The 5,898-nt window shown below is 34.3% G+C and overlaps 1 non-coding gene across 1 annotated transcript; it reads right to left on the reverse strand.

The window, feature by feature from the left end:
- Positions 1–909: 909 nt before the first annotated feature.
- On the reverse strand, positions 910–1,059 carry LOC116875133. Its single transcript, XR_004384153.1, has one exon. It is a non-coding gene; the product is annotated as a U12 minor spliceosomal RNA (small nuclear RNA).
- Between the last annotated feature and the right edge of the window lie 4,839 nt (positions 1,060–5,898).

Genomic DNA, 5,898 nt, shown 5'->3' on the forward strand with positions numbered 1-5,898 from the left:
ATTTCTCTGGTCTTAAAATGTTCTCTAAGTGTAGTGGCTCACATGTGTTTCTAATTTCATTTCTGGCTGGGTGTTTTAGTCTCCCACTTCAGTTGAGCCTTGATGGGGCCCAACTCTACGGAACTATTAGTGAAGAGAAATCTCTGAACTTAATGAAGGGAGGGAGTTATTTCCCATTGCTGAGAGGTGTTGGGTGATTTTTCATAATTCCTTTCTTCCAAAATCTTATCATTGTGATTTCTGTGTTTTCAAGGTATGGGTGTTCACAACAGAAATGATGTGGTGGTTTGAAATGAAAGAGCCATAAATAGAAAGAATATTGCCATGTTTTCTAACAGATGCTCTCTCTGGCTTAGAGCTCAAGTTTATCAAATTATTGAAAGGAGCATTTGTAGCATCATGTCTTGGTGAAGAATAGAGAAAAGAAAAGAAGAGAAAAGGAAAAAAGAAAAAAGAAAAGAAAAGAAAAGAAAAGACAAGACAAGACAAGACAAGAAAAGAAAAGAAAAGAAAAGAAAAGAAAAAAGAAAAGAAAAGAAAACCCTTAGGCTATCTTTCTGAAATACTTTGTGTATTTAGAATTAAATACTACATTTGAGTGGGCCAATGCCAATAATGGTAATATTTTAAAAATACATGGAGATTTGCTTGGGCCACTGTCATATTAGTCTTCTTCCTTTCTTGAGATAATTACCTTATTCTTGACATTGAGTCCAGATAACCAAATATTCACTTTATCTTCTCTGGGAGATAATACATTTGTTTTCATTTTAGCTACAGGCAATTTAGTACATGTCGGCCATGTAACAGATGTAAACTTTGCATGTTTTTTTGTTGTTGTTTGTTTCCTTCTTTCTCAAGCTCTTTATTACCTTCATACCAGTCTACTCTTTCAGTTTTAAAGGGGGATGAGCAGATTGCCACTCGGAGGCATCCTGCAAAGTAGGCAGGTCACCTGAAGGGCAACCTTTGCCCACACAAAAATTCATCTCACATTAGCAGTGAGCATTCGGGCATCACCCCGAATCATTATTTTGTTAACTGATAAGTTTAAGGCATTAAACTTTGCATGTTTAATACTCAATAGCCCACATCATTTTGTTTATACCAAATCTTAGTTCTAGAAAAACCTGTGGCTTCCATGGCTGAAGATGTAGAATTGAATGCAAATACTGTCATGGGGGTAATTGTGGATTATATTATGTATTGATGAAATAGTTCTCAATTTTCCAAACTAATTAATGCAGTGGAAAATCCTGGAAGCTGTCTGTGGACTTGGGATCAATTTGCTTCTATTGACCATTACTTCTACTTCAGTCTAAATCTTAACTACAAATGACCTTTAAGAAAGAAAATCAGTGTCCATAATTTATCAAATGAAAGTTCTTTTAAAACAATGAGCCAGGATAGTTAAAATTATGTTGTGTTAATAAATACCTCTAACATCTCAGTGTCTTCAAATACATGGCTTCTTCCTGGCAACTTTGCCTAAGAAATCAGTCCTTGAGGGAAGGCAAGACAAATGCCTGTTGAGCTAAGGAAGGAAAGAGAAGAGCATGGCATTCACCTCTCTGCCTTGGATTCTGATAGTTAGAAAATATGGACTGATGTTGGTATTCACATCCTTCCTGATACTTGCAACTCCATGAACTGATTGCCCCAGCACACATCCTAATGCTGGTAGAGACAAAGCACTTATTATAACTAAGTCTCTGATATTTCCTGTGGGAAAAAACCGGGTTTATCTGCCACTTTCCTGGCATCTTTGGACTTCTGCTTCTCTATTCTTCTATATTTCCACACCAGAAAATTGAAAAAACTATTTAATAATCATTCATTTGGAAGGTGGATCAGATTGAAAAAAAAATTTCTGAGTTGTGCCTTCAGTTTGCTTGAGGGAATTCCTTGGCCCACACTCAAGCATTCTGTGAGCATCCTCAGATTTCACCAAAAAGACTTAAACCATAATCTCAACTTCACTGTCTATTAGGCAGATATGTCTACCTTCACCTGGTAACATTGAACTGGTGTAGTTCAGACTCCCACCACGGGTATAAGTTTGTGCTCATTTCTACTTAAACTTACCAAGAACTCAGCTAAGTGTTTCTCTTTCTGACTTCCTTCCTTCCTTCCTTCTTTCCTCCCTTCTTTTCTTCTTTCTTTCCTTTCTTCCTTCCTCCCTCCCTTCCTTCTTTCACTTACCTTTTTTTTTTTACAAGCTTTGTTGAGGTACAATTTACATATAATAAGCTACACATATTTAAAAAATACAATTTGATGTGTTTTGACTTATATAAATGCCAGTGAAACCATCAGTATAATAGACATAGCATATCCATCACTACCAAAAGTTTTCTGGCGCCCTTTTTTACCCCTCCTCTGGTTCTCCCCTTCTCCCATTCTCTCCTTTCCATCACTACAGATTAGTTTGCATTTTCTTGGATTTTATATAAAGGTAATCATAGAGTATATAACTCTTTCATCTAATTTCTTTCATTCAGCGTAATTATTTTGATATTTATCCATGTCATCGTGTGTGTTAGTAGTTGATTGTTTTTCTTTGTTGAGTAGTATTCCATTACAAAGATGTATATCCCTGGCTATGAGTTGTTCCTAGTTTTTTGTTGTTTTTTTAAAATATTACTAATAAATTTTCTATGGCTATTTGTGTGCAATCTTTGTATGAACATATGCTTTCATTTCTCTTGGGAAAATATCCAATATTAGAATGATGGGATCATATGGTAGATATATATTTAATTTTTATAGGAAACTATCAAACTGTTTTCCAGAGTGGTTATACTATGCCATTTTCTCAAAAGCATGGAATGAAAGTTCCAGTTTCTGTACTTTTTCATCCAACATTTGATATTGTTAATCATTCCCACACTTTAATACATGTTTTCTGATGTTTCCATATGGTTTTGGTTTGCATTTCCCTAATGACTAATGATGTTGAACATCTTTCCATATGCTTATTTTCCACCCATACATCAATTTTGGTAAAATATCTGTTCAAATTCTTTGCCCATTTTTTACTTGAATATTTTTGTTTTCTTATGATTGAGACTTTAGTTTTGAAATAATTACAAACTACAGTTAAACAAGACTTTTAAAAAATACACAAAGATGTCATGGTCCTCAACAATCTGAGGGTAGTTTGTCAACCTGATATCCCCTACTGCATCACTAGGGGATATTTCCTATAAAAGGAGATTATCCTATATAAACATGATACAACTATCAACAAATTGGGAAATTAACATTATATGTTATTACCACTTAATTGTCAAACACCAGTCAAGTTTTGGCAATTTTTCCAAAAAACTGTTGTTCTAATTTTTACCAATTGTTCATAAAACAAAAAATCCATTCCAGAATCACACTTAGCATTTAATTTTCATGCTTTCCTAATTTCCTTCAGTCTGCAACATTTCTTCACTCTTTCTTATATCTTTAGGACTTAGGCATTTTAAAAGACTGCAGGTCAGTTATTTTGAAGAATGTCCTTTATTTTAGGTTTAAATTCTGATGATATATGTTTTATAGGAATATCTGGAAGTGATGATGAATTCCTATCATTGGATACTATTAGTTTCTTAAGACAACTTTACTGAGGTATAATTGAGAAGCAATAAACTGTTCCTGGTATACAATTTTAAATGATTTGACCTATGTATATACTGTTACTACAATCCAGATAATGAATACATCAATAACTCTCCCAAAATTATCCTGAAGACTTTGTTTATATCTCCCTCCAACCCTCATCCTTCATCCCCTAGACAACTGATCTGATTTCTGTCACTGTAGATTAGTTTATATTTTTTTAGATTTTTATTTAAATTTTATTTAAATGTAATATGTCTGGCTTCTTCCATTTGGCATAATTATTTTGAGATTCATCCATGTTGTCACATGTATCAATATTTATCCCGTATTTTTAAGAAGTATTCTATTGCATGGTATACCACAGTTGTTGACACTTGTTGATGGACATTTGGGTTGTTTCCAGTTTTTGACTATTACAAATAAAGCTGCTATGAACATTCATGCACATGTCTTTGTGTGGACATACGCTTTTATTTCTTTTGGAAAAATACTTTGGCATGAAATAGCTGGATCATATGGTAGGTGTATGTTTAACTCTTTAAGAAATTGCCAAATATTTTTCCAAAGCGGTTGTGCCTTTTTACATCCACCAGCATTTAATAAGAATTAATATTGTTGTTCACTTCCTCCCCAGCACTTGATAAGGGCAGACTTTTTAATTTTAGCCATTCTACAAGGTGTGTAGTAGTATCCCATTGTGGTTTCAGTTTGCATTTCCCTAATGACTAATAACATTTGGGGCTTTTTCATGTCCTTATTCATCATCCTTATATCATGATCTTTCTCTGAGTCACTCAGAATATGCTTGTTAGCAAAATTTCAATGCTGTAACCATAAGAATCTGTGGCTCTGTCATAATTCCTTATCTTTTTTGAGGGAGGGTGGGTCAAGGCATCTGTATTATCTGTTTCTAGCCATCAATACTTACCTGTATATTGAATAGTCGAACACCTGGTACACCCTTTTGCTTGATGCCTTCAAAAGTACAGTTATACTCGAGGAACCTGGTGGCTCAGTGGGTTAAAGCCTCTACCTTCGGCTCAGGTCATGATCCCAGGGTCCTGGGATCGAGCCCCACATCAGGCTTTCTGCTCTGTGGGGAGCCTGCTCACTCCTCTCTCTCTCTCTGCCTGTTTGTGATCTCTGTCTGTCAAATAAATAAATAAAATATTAAAAAAAAAAAGTATAGTTATACAAACACACAAAGACCTAGGTGTTCCCATCAAAGTACTTTTGTGGTTGTTATAGTTTGGTTCTGTTTGTTTGTTTGTTTGTTTGTTTACTTTGGTGCAGAAGCTTACTGACTACAAGAAGACTATGGTTCTCAGATATATAGAAATAATGAGAAATTTTCTATTTTGGCTTTCTATTTGTTGGTTTTCTTTCTCAAATAGCAGGGGCGTTTGTTTTTGTTTTGTTTTTTTAGTTAGAGATTTTTAATTTCTTAGAAGTACTGAATTTCATGCTAGGTGCAAAGACATGATCCTAGGAATAAAATATCTAACTAATGCTTTATGTACTTTGGGATATAAATAATAGTATCTTAAATACAAACAATCCTATTTCTTTTTCTCCTTTGTGCACAGCTCAACCACAATCCCAATCATCCCTTGGAGGTCAGAGTCATGTGACTGAGTTCTAACCAGTTGAAAAGGAATAGACATAATGTGCACTGCTTACAGATCTGGCTCATTAAAACCCATCCCACATGATCCACAATACTCTCTTACCTTCTTGTGACAAGTGTTGAAGATGATAGATCAACAAGATGGCACGACACTGGGTATCAGAATCACCATTTGGAAAACCACACATGGACCATGAACATTAGTTTTGTAGATTAAGTGAATAATTTCCATTGTTTTTAAGCCACTAAAACTTAGGAATTTGCCTGTGACTAGCACTCTTCTTACAACTAGCATTCTTCTTACTAATAAAGAAGCCATTAGGGTCGTAAGTCCATGTCAATAATAAGGTTTCTACGTTTTTCTACAGGCAGTTCTTCTTCCTTGTTCGGACTTCAGGCTTCTAGCCCTTGAAGGAATCCAGAAGCCCATTGAGACAACAGTGCTTGGAGTTTAATTGAAAGGCGTAACTACTGTGCAACAGTCCTTTTAATCAAGATATTAAAAGGAAACTTTATTAAACTGTGATTGAATATATAAAATTAAGGTGTAGTGCATTTTAAATATATTAGCTCAAATTATAAAATATTAAATTAAGATTTAATATATTAAATTAAGCACAGATTAAACTAGATTGAAAAAATACTTGTAAAAATCTCAA

The sequence above is a fragment of the Lontra canadensis genome, unplaced genomic scaffold, assembly GCF_010015895.1.
Source record: "Lontra canadensis isolate GAN:19392208 unplaced genomic scaffold, GSC_riverotter_1.0 scaffold40, whole genome shotgun sequence".
NCBI lineage: Eukaryota > Metazoa > Chordata > Mammalia > Carnivora > Mustelidae > Lontra > Lontra canadensis.